The sequence below is a fragment of the Tamandua tetradactyla genome, chromosome 5 (genome assembly GCF_023851605.1).
Source record: "Tamandua tetradactyla isolate mTamTet1 chromosome 5, mTamTet1.pri, whole genome shotgun sequence".
Taxonomy (NCBI): Eukaryota; Metazoa; Chordata; class Mammalia; order Pilosa; family Myrmecophagidae; genus Tamandua; species Tamandua tetradactyla.
The window spans coordinates 105,696,940-105,715,614 of NC_135331.1; the positions used below are offsets into that span (position 1 = coordinate 105,696,940).

At 36.3% G+C, this 18,675-nt stretch overlaps 2 protein-coding genes across 2 annotated transcripts in view; both read left to right on the forward strand.

The window, feature by feature from the left end:
- Positions 1 to 3,473, forward strand: part of LOC143684753 (adhesion G protein-coupled receptor F4-like) — a 50,614-nt gene extending 47,141 nt beyond the window's left edge. Inside the window, exon 10 of the mRNA XM_077162015.1 lies at positions 3,359 to 3,473. The gene's annotated coding sequence lies outside the window, so the exon portion shown is untranslated. The remainder of the gene's footprint in view (positions 1 to 3,358) is intronic.
- Positions 3,474 to 17,937: 14,464 nt separating this feature from the next.
- Positions 17,938 to 18,675, forward strand: part of OPN5 (opsin 5) — a 63,816-nt gene continuing 63,078 nt past the window's right edge. The window contains exon 1 of the mRNA XM_077159223.1: positions 17,938 to 18,177. The gene's annotated coding sequence lies outside the window, so the exon portion shown is untranslated. The remainder of the gene's footprint in view (positions 18,178 to 18,675) is intronic.

The window sequence follows — 18,675 nt, forward strand, 5'->3', positions numbered from 1 at the left end:
AGGGGAGAATATACTTTCTTGTCTTTTTCGGCTTCTAGAGTCTGCTCTCATTTCTTCACTAGTGGCCCCTTCTTCCATCTTCTAAGACAACAAAAGCAAGTTGAATCTATCTCATATTAAATCATTTTGGCCTCCTCTTCTGTAGTCAAGTTTCTCTCCCTCCATCTTCCACTTTTAAAAGACCTTTGGGATTACACTGGGCCCACCCAGGTAATCCAGGATCATCTCTCCAACTCAAGATCTGTAACTTCACCACAAAGAGACTACAAAGTCTGTTTCTTCATGCCAGGTAACATGCAGGTCCCAGGGATTAAGATGTGAACATATTTCTGTGTATGTGTTTATGTGTGTTGGGGCACATGTTGTTCTGCCTATCACATGCAGAAATGAGACTATAATGTTTTTATTTTGAGCCATATAAATGTCTTACATATTTAAATAATTAAATCATAAGTAAAAGGAAAATAAGTACAAAGAATGCAGAGCAGGCACACATTTTACCTAATCTGTGCATTTAATCCCCCATAAATTGTGTAAGGTAGTACCATAATGAACTGGAAATTGAAGGCCTTTGCAATTTAATTACCTGCCCAAATCATATAGCCAGTTAGTAGGAGAGTTATTATTTAAGCTAGGTTTCTATGACTCTGGAATATTTCTCAAGGTCACTCAGTACTAGCAGTTAAAGATCACCCAAACCAGCCAGTTGGAATGCCCACCCAAGTCTTTCCTTCTCTTTAATCTGTTGTCTATATTGAGTATAGCAAAATCTCCTCTACCACTAAATTGTTGTAAAATGTCCTGTTCACATTCTTTGAGAAGTTTCTTGAAGTAGGGAAATATTAACATAAGTTATGAAGGTTACACATCTCATAGCTGTGGTGTAGAAACTAATGGGAGGGGCTGGCTTTAGAGAGCAGCTCTGGTTATAGGTGGGAAGGCAGAATAATTGAATACAGGTGCAGGTAGGTGGCAGCAGTGAAGGTGGGAGTCTGTGGAAGATCTCTTCTGGTTGCTTTTATTTTCTAAGAGAAATAAGAAGAAAGTCTTTGCTTAAGGGTGAGGATGGGGGAGTTGGAGTGTAAAGCTTAGAAGGAGAAGAGAATATGTGAAAGTCATTTTTGAGAGTTTAGTATCTTATGACTGCTGGACAGTATTAAGGGACCACTTGATTTGAAGCTTATAAATTTAAAGAAGTTGTAGACAACAGGTGGAGAGTTTGACTTAACCAAGTTTGTGGGTTGCCAAGCAAGTAGGAGCAAGAGAGAGAGGGATAAGGAAGTAGAGGATATATGCAAGGAAGTGATTATAATGACTATGGAATTTTAGCTGGGTAAGGAAGGGAGTGAAACTGTCAAGAAGGTGAGGAACATTTAAGAACACATGACTTGAAGGTGTCAGTGGGGTGGAAGTATGCTGGCCTCTAGGGTTAGAGGGAGTGAGGTGAATGGACGTGGTGGGCAGACAGTGGGCTGTACCCATTTGGTGTGATGGAGGGTTTACAGCTCTGTAAATGATGGTAGTGATGAGGTTTAGGGTCTGACTGTGGGAGTGTGCGTGTGAGGACGCTGGAGGACCAGGAGTTCGTGACCCTGAGAGGCCTGCGTGTTGGAAGTCTCAAGTACACATACGTATTAAAATTACAAAGGATTTGTACCTAACTAGTATTGGAGAGAGTGCCAGTGAGCTGGGAACTCCTTTGGAAAATGAGGAGGAATGACTTGGAGTCAGTAGATGATACTTGGAATGAGATTTGGAATTAGAGAAAAGAAAAGGTCTGAATGCAGCAATGGGGAGCTTTGCAACCCACCTCCAGGCCCAGGAGCCAACAGCCAGTACTGAACCTAGCGGCAGCATGCTCATGGAGGGCTAGCCTTCTGCTCAAATAAGGTGAAGAAAACATTCAGAGAAGATGAAAATAGAGGACATTTGTTAAGAATACACTGCGAATCCAGAGAGCACAGTGGCTAGATCTCAGGATCTGGAGAGAGGTGGAAGAGATGGACAAAAGTGAGGATGTGCAGAGGCTTCTGGAACTACAATGTGGGAGAAGAGGAGGGGGCCTTGGAGCTTGGGTTTTTTTTAGATAACACTCACAAACAAGGAAAAAGTGAAAAATATGAAACTAAGGGAGAAAGTGGGGTGAGGTAAGGGGTCTCTGTCAGGAATTGAAGAGGGAGAAGTTTTCTGGAAACTCCTCCTCGCTCCTGATGATGTAGGTGGTGGGAAGAACATCAAGGAGAGGTGAGCTTATTCACCAAACAGGCCCATTGTCCCCGACCCTGTGTGCGTGTTTGTATGGGCCAGACATCGCTCCAGCGGTGTCTGCTGGGTCTGTGTCCCTTGCTGATGTTCTGGAAGATCTCTAGAGGAGCCATGATGGTGAGAGTTGAAGGCATCGTCTTATTTCCAAAATGTTAAGTGGGAAGTTCAAACAGCAAGAGGCCGTGGAATAGACCTAAACTCCTTCAAAGGGAGGGCAAACCTAACTGATAGCCTAGGCAAAAGGGACTGAAGTTTATAAACTGTCATAGGAAGCATTCAGAAATAATGACAGCAATGAAATCCCGAGTTCTTTTTTTGTCAATTGATATTCATTGAGTGTCTACAATGTGCCTAGCCCTGTTCAGGATGCTGCAGGACATACAGCAAAGGGGTGAAACACATTCTGTACCCTTGAAGCAGACACAATTGGGAAACAATATGTATATATATAAAATACATATGTAAAGTCAGCCTCATCTGGACATACAAAGGCCGTGTGGTGCTGCTGGTGGTTGAACTTTATCGTCTTCTGTTATTTATCTAGAATTTGATTTTCCCAAAGTATCAAGCAAAAAACAAATCAAAACAGAGAGAATAATTTTTATTTTAGTGTATTGTTTCCTTGTAGTCATTGTGGGAATTTAAAAATTATATTTTTTATGCAGATTGCCTCTATGGCTGCAACCAGAAATGTCAATGTCCCAGAAGTTTTCGATGTTTTTTCTGCATTCTTAGGAGGAATATGCTGAGAACTTTATGTTTCATGTTTCTACTTTTATAGATAATTGTAAATAGCTAAGGAGCGATAGGTCAGAGATTTGAATCTGTTGATTCTGAAGCCCATGTAGCTTATTTCATCTCTTCTGTGCTCTGTTTTCTTTTCCATCTAGTTCTTGCTCTGCCGCAGCATTTCTCTTGATGGCAATTATACTCCTGAATCATTGTCAAAGACAGGGACTCATATGGACGGGTCATGTGGAAACGTTTGTCCTATTTTAGAAACAAATTAAAAGTTGGCTCAGTCGGTGGTGTCTAACTCTTCAACTCAGAAGAGAGAAAATATTAACAGGAGTCAACTCTGCTTATTTAACAGGTCAGGTCGGTCTCTGGTGTCCATGGGGATACTTGAGGAGAAGCCGATTAACGTTGAGATGTGTGGAAACAGGATCAATAATTTTCAGTAACTGATGAAGTTTACCAGAAGTCAAGAAAGCCTTTAACAGGGGCTGTACAGCTCTGAGCCCGGAGCTGTCAAGCACTTGGCAGGCGATTGAGAAAGTCTAATTGTGGCTGATGATGAGTCATTTTACACTACTGTCACACCTCCTTTCGCCATTTTCCATTTTAAGAAGAGTATAACTTGCCCAGCCAGAAATTATCTAATTTAAACACTGACTCTTACCTGTGTGAATCAAAATGACTCAGAAAGTGCAAATAAAGTAACCCCAAAGAATTAGTTGTAGTTTCATTTTTTCCCTATAGCTTCTCTTCTCAGAATTGAGTCTTTTATCTTCCATGTGTTTAAAGGAATATAAGTGCTAGAGAACTCAACTTGAGCGGCATGGGGAACAAGAAAAGTCTCAGAATACTATAAATTGGACCCTCCATTTTCTCTGGCATAAGGATAGAGAGTAGGCTATTTTAAAATTTATAATCCAAGTTTTAATTATGCCAAAAAATAATGATTCTTTAAAAGGAGAGAGGAGAACTATGATCTTTTTAAAATAATTAAAACATTGATAATAAATGAAAATGATATATATAATAAATATATATAACAAATTTAGATAAAATAAAAGATGTATAAATATATGTATATAAGTATATGCAGGTATTCTCTTTATCAAATGAGTATTTTTAGCCTTCTTTGTTCCAGCCTCTATCCCCTGCCCATCCCCTATCCTCTAGCCTTGAACCACTTTCTGATTTCAAAGGCTTTAAATATTCTTGAGGAAATGAGTAGGATCAGACATTTTTGTTTGTTTGTTTTGCTGACACTCTTTTTGCTGCCTTTTTTTTTTTCTTTTTGATAACCACAACATAGAGTCTAAATAGAAGAGTTAAGGACTCACAAAAGCGTGACATACTTGCCCATGAAGAAACAAGTAGCACTGAGTAGTGGGACAACTCACAAGGCATTATTTATTCTAGCATCCAACCTGTATTGGCGCTTAAAATGATAGCTCTCAATCACCTAGAATGTAGTAGCTTAACACTTCTTAATTTTGCATAGTACTTTTCAGTTTGGAAGATGCTTTAATATATACATTACTTAATTTGACCCTCACAAACATCTTGGGTGGTAGCCAGAATAGGAATCTTTATTTCCAGTTTATCAGTAAAGAATCAGAAATACAGATGGGCCCAATATTATATGTATGATCCTATAAAACATGTATGATACAAATGAAGGGAAGAAGTAAATAATTCATGAGGTATTAAGATCCTTGAAGTTATGTAGTTTTAAAGGAAATGGCTTGATTATCCAGAAAAGTTACATGTGTGAAAAGCATAATTTCCCCTAACTAATTAGACATTACTATATTTTCAAAATAAACTGAAATTCCTAGACATGCAGATTATTTTCCAATGATTCCTGTATGATTTCCTGTTTTCTGTAATATGTTGGGCCCCCTAAACTATTTCTATTTTGAATTGTGCCCTGGGATACCAACATTTGTGGAAGATTTCTTTTTGTTTACTAATTGCAAAGGTAATACACACTCGTTGCTCATTACCAAAAATCTGTAATATAGAGGTATATATTGAAAAAATAAAAATTACTTATCATCTAGAGGAAAACCACTCTCTACATTTTGATATGCTTCCTTAGTTTTTTTCCCATCAAAGTAATTTTTTAAAATGTAATTGAAGAGTGCTGTATATATATATGGGTGTGCAATGCTATTTTAATTTTATTCCATAATTATCTTCATCATTAACATTTCTATGAATATATTTTAAATTGCTGAATAATGTTTCATACAAAATATCTGTTACCTAATTTATGTAGCCATACCTCTATCATTGGTCATTTAATTTATTTCCAAACTTTTGGTGTTATAAATAGTACCAGGATGAGCATTGTCCAACTTCATAATTATTTCTTTGGGATAGACTCCTACAAGTGGTATGTCTGTGTCAAAGAATGTGAACATTTTCAGTTTATTGATATATATTGCCAATTGCTTTCCAAAGAATTTATCACCAGCTGTATAGAGTATTGCATTGTCCGATGTGGAATTATTTGAGTGGAGATAGTGTTGAAAGGTGTATTAGCTTTATATTGCTGCTCTAACATGTTATGTAGTGGTTTAAAAGAAGACAAGGGTATTATCTTACAGTTCTGAAGTTCATAAGTCCTAAAATAGAGGTGTTGGTAGGGCCCCTTGTCTTTTCCAGCATCTTTAGGCCACCTGCATCCCTTGGCTGGTGGTCCCTTCTTTCATCTTCAAAGCCAGCAGTACTCCATCTCCAAATCTCTCTTTCTTTCTGACCTCTGCTTCCATTAGCACATGAATTTCTTTGTCTCTGGCCCTCCTACCTTTCTCATAGGATTTTTGACATTACATTGGGCTCACTTGGACAATCCAGGTTAATCTCTCGATCTCAATATCATTAATTCAAACGCATCTGCAAAGTCCCCTTTGCGATATAAGTAAAGATCACATTCATAGATTCAGGGGATCAGGACATGGACATTTTTTTGTTGTTGTTGGGGGAAACTTACTTAGTATACCACAAAAGGCAAAGCACAATGTAACTTTTGGTTCTTAGATATGGTTTACAGAAATGCTACTTAGTGTACTGATCTCCGTGTCCTGTCAATTTACCAAATTTTCGTAGAGACTCTTGTACGGTCATAGGAAGAAAGCATAATGGAATATATTTATTGAGCAACTACTAAGGAAACTGAGGCTCAGTGAGGTCATGAAACTTACCCAAAGTCAAATGGCTGGAAAGTGGAAAGTCTGTCTGATTTATGAGTTGTTGTTAATTTGTTTTGGGTTACATCATTTTTTATTAAAAATTATACTTACATTAGCAAGTTGCTAATTATATAGTATCATACTGTCATAGAAGTAGCCTGTATCCATGTCAGCAATGCTGGTACTATATAGAAACAATGAGGGGCAGGGATCCAGTCCTACAGCTATTCTGTGTCAAGGTTTCAGTGGTACCATTGGCAGCTGTCAGACTCAAAAAATATTTTGACCCATTTATCTTTATTGATTATTTGGTATTCAAGAGCTATATACACAAACTTCAAGTAGAAATATGTATTAGCTAGTGGAAGGCATATTTTGTGGGCTTCATAGGTTAGAAACAATGGCATTTTATAAACAAATTTCATGACATTAACTACCTCTGAAAACAGGTATGCTCACATAAGTATGTAAACTATGGAACACAATTTTAGAAAAGCTTGTAAAGGTCTATGTAAATTTCAGTGTGCCCTTTCATAGGGATAATCAATCCACTTCTCTCCACTCAATGTATTAAAATAAAAAATTAATAGCTGGTCATGACTTTCATAAGTATGCTCCTTTATGGAGGCTGAGAGAGGTCTACAAAGGCATTGGGTGTGGACTAGGTAGTCCATAGTGGAACTGGGTATGTGCCACTAGTAGAAGAGAGATTCATAATTACCTTTTTAGATTTTTCTCTCATGCCATGAAACATTGATCATGCCATTTTACAAATAGAAACATTATTATTACTTATCATTTTCTTAATGGTATTTTGCAAGTCGGGGATATCCAACAAGTATTCATAACATTTGTTTGACACTCCACATTATATAATGGAACACTAATTTCCAATAATTATGTTCTAATTTAAATTCAAAATGCAATGATCCTTGCTTCCAGCTTGATTTTTTCCTCATATTTCACTTGGAATTTGGTTCAGTTTATCCTGTGATATGCTGATGAGGATGCTTTCATTCCATGCTGTACTAACTCTTTTGTATATGATTTATAGTTCCATTAGCATTGCCTGTGATGACAGCCTATTTGCTGAGCTCCAACATGACTCTCTTCTCTTTATCTAACTCCCAGAGCCTAAGAAGAGTAAAGAGCAAATAAGAGTTGTGCAGGGCTGGGGAGGCCACCACACTTGTGCCCTCCCAGTACAAGAAGCCAATGGCCAGGAGAGTGATCTCCATAGCTTTCAACTAGGTCTCCTACCTTTGTGAATAAAAAAATGGATGAGTGTGTCTCAATCAAATGGACGAGCTATAATATAAAAACTTGATGAAGCTGAGGTTGAGAGCATGAGCTGTCAGGCTGGCACCTGTTGTAGAGGGTCCTGGATTGTGGGCTCTTATAGCAGTCACATATATTCAGGAATTGTGACTCATATTTCTGAATTCTGAGATACTGAGTTGATTGTTTATAACTTGGTCATTCCTAGAGGCTTTGAGTGTTTATGTGACACCTGAGAAAGAGTTGGAGCACTGAAGCTATGAATGTCAGCACTACCCCATACAAGGACTATTTGAAAAGTTGAAAAAGTGATCAGACTTTGAGTAGAGATATGAATAAAGCTGATGTGAATGGAACTAAGGTAAATCAGAGTGCAGGGTGGGCATGATATGGTCTATATTTTAGAACTTCAGCTTCTGTGTGAGACCAAAGGTAGAGGTGTTTACTTGGTTTGTATTTTGGGTAATACATTTCCTAATTTGACTTGTATGCTCAATTTAGTTGAATGCCATAGGTCATGGAGTCTTGAATAGGGTATGAGATCTTGTTGGCCGCCTGATTAGTGTGATGTCCCATATGTGCCCCAGAGTAATTTGGGCAGAAAATAAAAAAGTATTTGCGAGGCCCCCTTGGGGACTGGGAAGAAAGGAGGAAATATTCAGCTTCCCCATTTGGAGAATTTCTGGTGTTCTCGCGGGTAGTGGGGATAACCAGAACAGTGAGCCAGGCCCTAGATTTTGGTGTTCACTCCCATGAAGCTTATTCCTGAAAAGGATAGGCTAAGCATACTTAAAATTAGGCCCAAAAGTCACACCCTGAGAACCTCTTTTGTTACTCAGATGTGGCCTCTCTCTCTAAGTCAACTTGGCAGGTGAAATTACTGCCCTCCCTCCCACGTGGGGCATGACTCCCAGAGGTATAAATCTCCCCGGCAATGTGGGACAGAACTCCAAGGATGAGCAGGGACCTGGCATCAAGAGATTGAGAAAGACTTCTCCACCAAAAGGGATAAGAGAGAAATGAGACAAAATGAAGTTTCAGTGGCTGAGAGATTTTGGACAGAGTCAAGAGGTTATCCTGGAGGTTACTCTTACGCATCATAAAGATATCCCTTTTTAGTTTGTGATGTATTGGAGTGGCTGGAGGGAAGTACCTGAGACTGTTGAGCTGTGTTCCAGTAGCTTTGATTCTTGAAGACAATTGCATAAAGATAAAACTTTTATAATGTGACTGTGGGAACGTGGAAACCTTGTGTCTGTTGCTCCTTTTATCCAGGGTATGGATAGATGAGTAAAAAAATATGGATAAAGAATAGATAAACAGTAGAGAGAACAAAGGGTAAAATAAATTGGGTAGATGGAGATGTTAGTGGTCGGTGGGAGGGAGGGGTGAGGGGCATGGTATGTATGAGTTTTTTTTTTCCTTTTTGTTTCTTTCTCTGGAGTGATGCAAATATTTTAGGAAGGGATCCTGGTGATGAATATACAGCTGTGTGGTGGTGTTGTGAGCCATTGATTGTGTACCATGTATGGAATGTATATGTGTGAAGATTTATAAATAAAAATATTTAAAAAAAATGAATGAATGAATCCAGGAGGAGAAGTCAACCAATATGGTGAAGATGACCACATTCATTAGCTTATAATAAAGCCAGTCATTGTACATGAAGACACAAGTCATCACAACCTGGTAAGAGGGGAGGAAATGAAGAACTGTCATTGAGAAAAGGAGCTAACAGGATCTTGATGAGGGAAAAAGTAGGCAAATTTAATATTTATTTAATCAATTTATTATTATTTCTTCACTAATGAGTGTGCTGTTCCTCCAAGGATTTGAGGAAAGGAAGACAATAAAATAAAATTAAATGAAGAAAAATAAGTCAGGGCACATATGATAAGGTAACAAGAAAAGATGGAGGGAAATTCAGAAATCAGAGCAATCGGTGTTCTTCACTGTACTGAAGTTATAGAGGGCAAAACCACTTTGGAGAGAAAGCTGTTCCCTTGTTCTTGCTACAAAGGCTCTTCCAATGTACTTAAGTGAAAGCTGGTGCTTTGGAGAAGAGTTAATGTTAACTCACTTTACTCTTCCTCATAAGCTGATTTGGTCTTTTCATTTAAAATAAATATAGCTTTCTAAAGTCTCCTTGCTTATTATCCTTTTTACTTATCATATTGAACTTTCTCATTACTGCAAGTGATATTTATTTTTAGCAACCAATTAAAAGTTTAGGCTACTAGGGACTTTGTAGAGTGCAGCTCTTCTAAATCAGCCAACGGGTGGACGATATTCACACATTTTTAGTCTTGCTAGACAAGTACTGAACGTACAAATATAATGGAAAGTGTCAGTTTCTATAATGGTTTGTTTCCTATCCTATTTTTGCATGTATCGAACCTAAATGAACCTGAATGGTTCAGTTTTGTTTTTTAAAGTAACTTCTATTTTATTTAATAATGATTTTTTAATAAAAAAAACCTTTCAACTATCCCCCTTTGGCCCAGACATCAAAGAAAAAATATTTTTATCTATTTATGAAATACAATTATTACATTATTAATGGATTTCCTACAAGACAAATCCCTCTATGATAGGCCAGTGTTAGAAAGTTCCATGGTGGGTCAACACTGAATGATAATTTCATAAGTCCCACCACTGAGAATTAGAAATTGTTGAGCCTTAAAGAAATTTAATTTTAAAATTCAAATTAGTGCTACTTAGATGCTATTGAGACTTTCTAATTTTTGTTATTGTTGTTACTCAGGAATACTATTAGAACAATTACTCATTTATCCATTCTAATAAAATGAAAATAAAAAAGTAGTCATAAATGATTTTACTGAAAATAATATCTAAAATATCCTCTAAGGTCATTTTATATATTTATCTTTAAAATACAGAAAGTATACACATTTTAAAATACAGAAAGTATATACATAAAAATCTATGTAAAATTTTTAGTTCTATATTTTTATGCATTATTTATTTCTCCAAAGTAGCTTTGTATTTAAACTTTCCATTTTAATGTTTGTGTATTATATATCCAACTGGCACACCATTTACCTGATTATTGTATTGGTATTAAGCATTTTTATTACTTTTAAAACTTTTTTTGTATTATAAATGTATAGTAAATGTCCTCATAAGCTATAGAACACACTTTGGGCAATATCAATCTTTTGAAAATTATTAAAACTTGCTTCAGAGCTCAGCATATGGTCAATTTTTGTTAATGTCCTACATGCACATGAAAAAATATGTTTATTCTGCAGTTGTTGAGTGCACATTTTATATATGTCACTTAGATCAAGTTGATCATTCTTGCTATTAAAATCTTCCATATGAGCACTGTTTATTTGAACAATGTCTAATAGAAATACATATTTTAAGAATAATATAAATATATGCAATCCATATTCATAATTCTTATTTTCAATTTTCCAGCAGCCAAATTAAAAATTAAAAGAAACAGGTGAAATTTATTTCAATCATATATTTTCTTTAACCCAATATAGCAAAAATATTATCATTTCAACATGTAATCTGTATAAAATTATTAATGAAAAAATTTTTTCATATTAAGCCTTCAATAGCTGATGTATATTTTATAGTACAGTTTTGTTATCTGTATTCAGATTTCACAAAATTTACCATTGAAATAGTAGACTCACGTATTCAAGTTACTCTAACTTTAACATTTTTCAATAACTGGATTGAGTATTCCAAATTCATTTTACTTTAATATTTACATATTCACTGACAAAAATGATTTATCTATTTAGAATTTCTCTGACCTTGAAGTAAAGGCATATCACTTTCAAACCTACATCTGTCTAAGTTTTTAAGTACCTTTACTAGTTCTTGTGCCAACTCAGTATTAGCATCAATTTTAAATAGGTATTTGAAATTTTAAATGTGAAAATGGAAAAGCAACTCTCAATGTATCTATGTCAATGAAGAAGCATTATTCAAATGTTTCTTGTAGCATTTGCAGTCAATTGATATGATTATCAATTTTAACTAAAATCTTCTGAATGTTAATTCATTTTAGAAACATATATAAATATTATTATTATTGATTTGTATTAAGAAAATATTTAATGACAACATAAATTTTCATATCTGTTTAACTAGGTTACAATAAGCATTTTCTTTTCTTAGAGCTTCAAATTTCGCTCATCCAAATGCAGCGTGAAATCAGTGAGAAAACATAAATGAAACGGCCATATATTTTGTCATCTTTGATTATTGAATATTTGGCAAGCATTCCTTTTGTTTCAAGGAAATCTTGATTTGGAGTTAACAATATACTAAATGTTTGTGAAGCTCTTCCACAACTCAACCAATGAACATTGGCAGAGAATACAAGATAATTAAATTAAATGCTTCCTATGTTTACAATAGCTCCATAAAATTGGTAATGATTCATGCATTTGCATCCATATACTGAATGATTTTGATAACTGATAACTGTGTGCCTGAACTTTTCATAGAGATTGCTTTAGAAAGATGAGCACAAACATTTTCAATATGTATCACACCGTGGAATAAAGTAATGAGGGAAATAGGAGTTTCTTCTGTAAAATTTTCAGTAAACCTAGATTTTTGACCTACTATAACTGGAGCACCATCATTAATAGTAATAGAAAATATTTTTTGTATCTAGCTGAAGTTCTCCTTTGACAGATATAAAAGATTTATGCCACAAGTTCAAATATAATTGTACCGCAAATATTTAGGCTTTGAATTGATATTTCTTTGTAAATTTAAAAGTCCTTTGAGACAAAACAAACCCAAAGTATTAATTGGACAAGGTCTCTTATATTGTACAACTCATATAAAGCAGAAGAAAAGTGCTTACAATTTTAAACAAATTCAGTCAATTGATCTTTGACATTTTCAGAAAGGTCTTATATTTCATGGACAACATTTTGGTAGCTTAAATGAAGATTATCTGCTTTTTGTAAAACATAGTTTTTTACTTTCCTCATTTTCTAACAAAATTTCCATATCTGAAATAATTTATTTTTTCCTGTCTGTCTAAAATTGATTATTTTTTCATGTAAGAATCCACACTGTTTTAGAACTGGCCAAAGTTACAAGCTCGGGTCCTGTTGAAAATTGTTTAAAAATGCAATTCTGATATGAGGTGACTAATTTGTCTTTTTTTGGCACGGGCAGGCACCAGGACTCAAACCCAGTTCTCCAGCATGCCAGGCAAGAATTCTGCCATTGAACCATTGCTGCACTGTCCTGTCAATTGTATTTTAATGGTGAAAGTAAACTTTCTATTAAATTCAGAATGTAAAAACGTCCCTTATTATTCTCCACTTTATCTTAAACTTTTTTTTTCAACACAACAGACTTCTTTGTTTCACTCTGCAGGAATGAGTTTTTGGCATTCTGAAGTGTCTCTAATGATATCTAGTAATCTTTTTGCACCTCAAAGTCAAAATTTTTTTTTGTATGCTATATGGTGGGATCACATCTCATTATTTGTCCATGTGAGTATTCTGTACTGCAGCAGCATTTGTTGAATTTTTTTTGTTTGCTTTTTTGTTTGTTTTGCTTGTCTGTTTTTTTGGAAGTGCATGGACCGAGAATAGAACCCAGGTCTCCTGAATGGCAGGCGAGAATTCTACCACTGAACTACCCTTGCACCCCCCAAGTCTATTTTATATTTTATCTGAATTAAAAAATAACTACGCAAGATTTATTTTAGTTAGTGTGTGCATTGTATACCACAGCGTGCTGTAAATATTCAACAACTGACTCTCTGGACAGAAAAAAAAGGCGCTGATTTGTGGCATTTGCCAATTTCTGTGATGTAACTATTGTCATTATGACCAATTTAAAGCTTCTGAAGTGGCATGCTCACAGAATTCCTGAAATGTTAACAATTGGTTCCCATGAGACAGTACGAGCCTGCTGCAACACTCTACCAATTATATATCTTTTTATATCAACTTGTGTGTGATCTTATATTTAAGGGGTGTCTCTTGCAAAGAGCATAAAGTTTTTTTAGTTTTCTTTCTGGTCTTACAATATCCATCTTTGATTAGGGTATTCAGATATTTTACACTTATGTTATTACTGATATATTTGGTTTAAATCTATTATCTTACTATTTGTTTTATATGTCTCACCTATATTGTTTCTTTTCCTCTCACTTTTTGCCATTTAAAATTAACCAATCAGTTTTTTTTGGGGGGGGGAGGGGGCGGTTCATGGTCTGGGAAACGAACCCGGGTCTCCCACAAGGAAGGTGGAAGGTGGGCATTCTAAGCACTAAACTACCGTGCACCCCAACCAATTAGTTTTTATTACAGCACATACCCCTTCAATTATTGTGACAGCTGCACATACGCTCATTATTTTCTTTGAAATTAAAATATACATCCTGATACATTACGCTCACCTTAAATCAGTATTTTTGCCACTTGCCAGACAATGCTAATATCTTGGAATGCTTTAATTCCATTTACCACTCTCTTGCCTGTTTTGTGCTATTTTTGTAAAATATTTAAATTCTCTCTACATTTTAAACACCACGTTTTGACTTGCTAAAGCTGCTGGAATGCAATATATCAGAAATAGATTGGCTTTTTCAATAGTTATTTATTAAATTACAAATTTACAGTTCTAAGGCCATGAAAATGTCCAAATTAAGGCATCAAGAGAAAGATACCTTCTTCAGGGAAAGGCTGCTGGCATCCAGGGCCCCTCTGTCACGTGGAAAGGCACATGGTGACGTTTGCCGGTCCTTCTCTCCTAAATGAGTGAAGGGCTTCTGGTTTCAGTGGCTTTCTCAGCTTCTGTGGGTCCTTTTTGCTTCTCCTGAGACCTTTTCTTTCTGTGAGCTCTCTCCAAAATGTCTCTGCCTTTTATCCTCTCTTAAAGGACTCCAGCAAAGGGATTAAGACCCAACTTAAATGGGCTGGGACACACTCCATGGAACCAACCTAAGCAAAAGGTCCTACCCCCAATACATCTGTACACGCAGGGACGGATTAAAAGAACAGAGGCTTTTCTGGGGTACATAACAGATACAAACCAGCACACCCCACCAGATATGTTTATTATTGTTTGCACACTCCGTAAGACATGGTAATTATTGTTTTTTAATGCAATTTTCATTTAGTTTTAGCTAATGAAATTTACCCTATCTTTTCCCCCGAATGTCTGTGATTCTGTATAGTCACATTCCCTCTACCAAAGAACTCCTTTTAGTTTTCTTTTTATCGAAATCTACTTACAAGAAATGGTCTTTATTTAAAAAAAAAAAAAATATATATATATATATATATATTTTTTTTTTCTTTACTTTTAGGTGTGTTTTTACCAAGAATAGAATTTTAGTTTAGCAGATATTTTATTTCAGCCTTTGAAGATAAACCTGCCATTAATTTTCTAGTTTCCATTATTTCTATTGAGATGTTATCTGCTGTTATCAACAATCTTTGCTCCTTTGAGGGTGATGCGTTTTTTTTTCTCTGACTGTTTCAAGATTTTTCTTTGTCTTTGTTTTTTTTTTTTTTTTTTTTTTTTTTTAAAGGAAAGACAGAGAGAAGGAAGGAAGGATAGAAGGAAGGAAGAGAGGAAGAAAGGGAAACATCTTTTAAACATTTTCTTGTTTTATTGTATTTTGTTTCTCCGTTTTCGTTACATGGGCTGGGGCCGGGAATCGAACCGAGGTCCTCCGGCATAGCAGGCAAGCACTTTGCCCGCTGAGCCACCACGGCCCGCCCTGTCTTTGTTTTTTTAACAATACGCCTTGAAATGGTTCTCCTTGATATTATTGGAACTCTTAATGATTCTTGAATCTGTGGCTTGATATCTTTCATCAATTTTGGAAATGTTTTTGCCCATAGTCTCTTCAATTACTGCTTCTGTCCCCTTATCTCTCTTCTCATTTTCTGGAACCCTAAATATATAAGTTAAACTTAGACCTGGATATTTTAAATTTGTCTTTGTTATAGGTAATGGATCCTCTATTCAACTTAGTCTAATTTGCTCTTTAATTCATCTATTGCATTCTCAATAATTTCAGTTCATTTATTTTTCAGTTCTAAAAATTTCATTTATACTTGTTGATTCTAATTCTTTGATGAAATCTCCATTTTGTTATCGATTTGTTGAACATTAAATATTATTTTATTTTTAATACCATGTTATTAAATCTAATACCTGTAACTTTGTAAGTCTTTTTCTATCATCTGCTTATGTCTTTTTTCTCTTCATATTCCTGGACTTTTAATATTGAATATTGGATAGTGTCTATAAAAACTGTAGAGGTTCTGGATGATTATTTCCATCTGGAGAAGAGCAGATCACTTGAGTTCAGTCATGCCTTTAACTGAATCAAAGCTTCATTGCAGCCATTCTAAGACCTGCTTGCCATCCTAATTTCAGTGAGAGTCCTGCTGAAGCTCTGAGATGTTTATCAGCATCCCTCCACACAAACAGGCAGTTAACTCCAGTTTTATCTGCTCAACACAAAGGGGTAGTCAATAGTTTTGCTTAGATTTTCAGCTTGGTAGCAGGCATTCTTTGTTGACATTAGGCTTAGTAACCCTTAGGAATCAGCAAATGTCTCAAGTGGAAAATGTGCTCAGACTGTCAAATTCACTTTTCTGAGCACACTTTCTCCATAGGATTTTGGTCCCTTAATGCCTTAGTAAATTTAGACTTCAAATATGTCTTTTTAGCTGACAGCCCCACTTAGTTTCTCTCTTTTAGCATCCACTTTTTGCTTAGCATTTGAATCTCCCTGCTCACATTACTTAAGAATTTGCTCATGTTTTGAAGGGAAAAACACTGCAAAATGCCAGGCTCACTTCAGTGAGTTTCCTTTCTCTCTGTGGTCTAAGCTTCTTAAGTCCTGCTGCCTTGGTCACATTAGAATGCATTCAATCAGGTTTTATATTTTAACTTTATTTTTAATTTTATTTTTACAAGTTTTTCTTGTTATTCTTAGTGGAAGAATTGCTTTTCACTAGGTGAATATATTATAGCTAGAAGCAGAAACCTTTCTAAGTCATAGAAACTAAGGTTTATTATGGACTTTTTTCCCTGTATACATAAAGAATGCATGTTCATTATAGCAAATACTGAAGATGAAGAAAATATTAAAATATATCATTCATCTTCCAGAGAAAATTATTTTAACATATATAAAACCAGTTATCATCTCTGTTATATTATATTTATAAGCATAGTTTTTGCCTAAATGGAATCCCATATAGGAATCAGTTTTTTTAAAAACTTAGCTGTATATAATAAACATTTTCCTATGTCATTAAGTATAAGTCTATGACATATTCGAATAATTGACTGCATAGTATGGATGAACCCAGTCAGATTTTTAAAAACTTTTATTTAAAATAATGCTGGGATGAACAGATATATGTATAATGTTTTTGTTTAGCATGTATTGTCTCATTACAAACTTATTATAGACACAGATATATTTAAAAGTAGAGAAAATAGTGTAAAGAACCTCCAAGTACCTGAAACACAGTGTCACCATTTCAACAAGATTTTAAAATGTGATTTGGTCCCCAATCTCAAAAATGATTGAGCAGTTCACTCCTGTGTGTTAGGAAATGGAAATAGCTGTCCATTTTGACTTCCAGTAGATGGTAGGTTTTTTTCCTCCCCCAACTCCAAGTATTTGCCTTTTCAATTTCTTATATCATAATGTACAATAAAAGTTTCAAACTTATAGAACTTCAGCTTATATCTAAACAACAGATAGTCTTGAACAACTGTGGAGCTAAATTTACATTGCTACTTAAACTACTCAGGACTATTTGAGCAGGTCCTCGAGAATTTTGTTTTTCCTGGGATCCCTGAAAATCTTGGGAGGAGAAAGAGAAAAGAGACATGGGCCTTTGGGCTAAAGGTCAAATTTCTGGAAATTAGAATGATTAAAACTCCATATATGTAGGAGAGGGACAAAACTGTAAGATAAGTCTCATTCTTGTTTGGGGGATAGATACTCAGTGGAATTTATTAGAATGTGCTCAGTGGGCCCAGGTACAACTGTTCCTAGCAAGCTACATAGGTGATTTTAATGCTCAGTTAAGGTTTTAAGTCACTGATCTAATACAATATATTTATTAGAATAAATTCTATTTTCTAGAATATTTATTAGAATATTATTAGCTAATATTAAGTCACTGATCTAAACCTGTTGGAGAAGCCATAAAATAGCGCTATTGTTGGATAAGCCATAAAATATTGCTAACTTGGCTGCCGTGGCTGATGCAAAGCAACACAAAATGGCTGACCCAAAATCTGCCCTCCACCCTAGCAACAATGGTGACCAATCCCAGAAATCTGCCCTCCAGCCTAGCAACAACGACCACCAATCCCAGCCCGACAGGTATCCCTGCATGCTTCCCAGCTTATATAAGCCTGTGCACTTCCTGAATAAAGCAGACACCTTCCATTTTCCCCTGAGGGTTGTCTCCTGAGTCGCATGCTTTGTGTCTGTGTGACTGACTGAGTACGGTTGCTTACCCCCAGCCATCAGCTAACCAGCCATCAGCTACCCAACAAGTGGCGCCCAACGTGGGGCCACCCCCCCCTTTCGGCGGTTCTCCGTGATAGCCACCCCCTCGGCGATTCCTTCGGTGGTTTCCGTGACAGCCGCCCCCTCAGTGATTCCTTCGGTGGTTCTCAGTGACAGCCACTCATCTCGGTAAGTGGCCCCCTCGGCAGTTTCTCTGTGCATACCGCCCCCTCTAAATTCTCTCTATTATGGGCAACACTCCCCCCTCTGATTTTGCGCCTCAGGCTCGAGCTATCCACGCCTTGTTGGCTGCAACGTGGGTTAAAATCTCTGTTAATATCTCTGAAAAAACTGTGCATGAGTACTGGGAAGCCCTTACACGATCTAACCCCTGGCTCAAAAAGGCCTCGATATGGGACCCGAATACTTGGTCCAAACTCCTTCAGTGCATTCGCTCAGCTGAGGAACATGAGGGAAAAACCTTTCCTCTAGGTCTTGTTCCCACCCTCTTAGCGATACATGCATGCCTCACGGGAGCCCCTTCTGCGGTGCTTTCGCTTTTGCCTACCACGTCAGCTTCATCCTCTCCACTCCCCACCTCTGTGCCCGAGCCTCCTCTGCCCCCATAGCATCTAGCATCGTTATATCCTCCCTTACCCCCACCCCCTGCGGCTGCCGCCACCATGG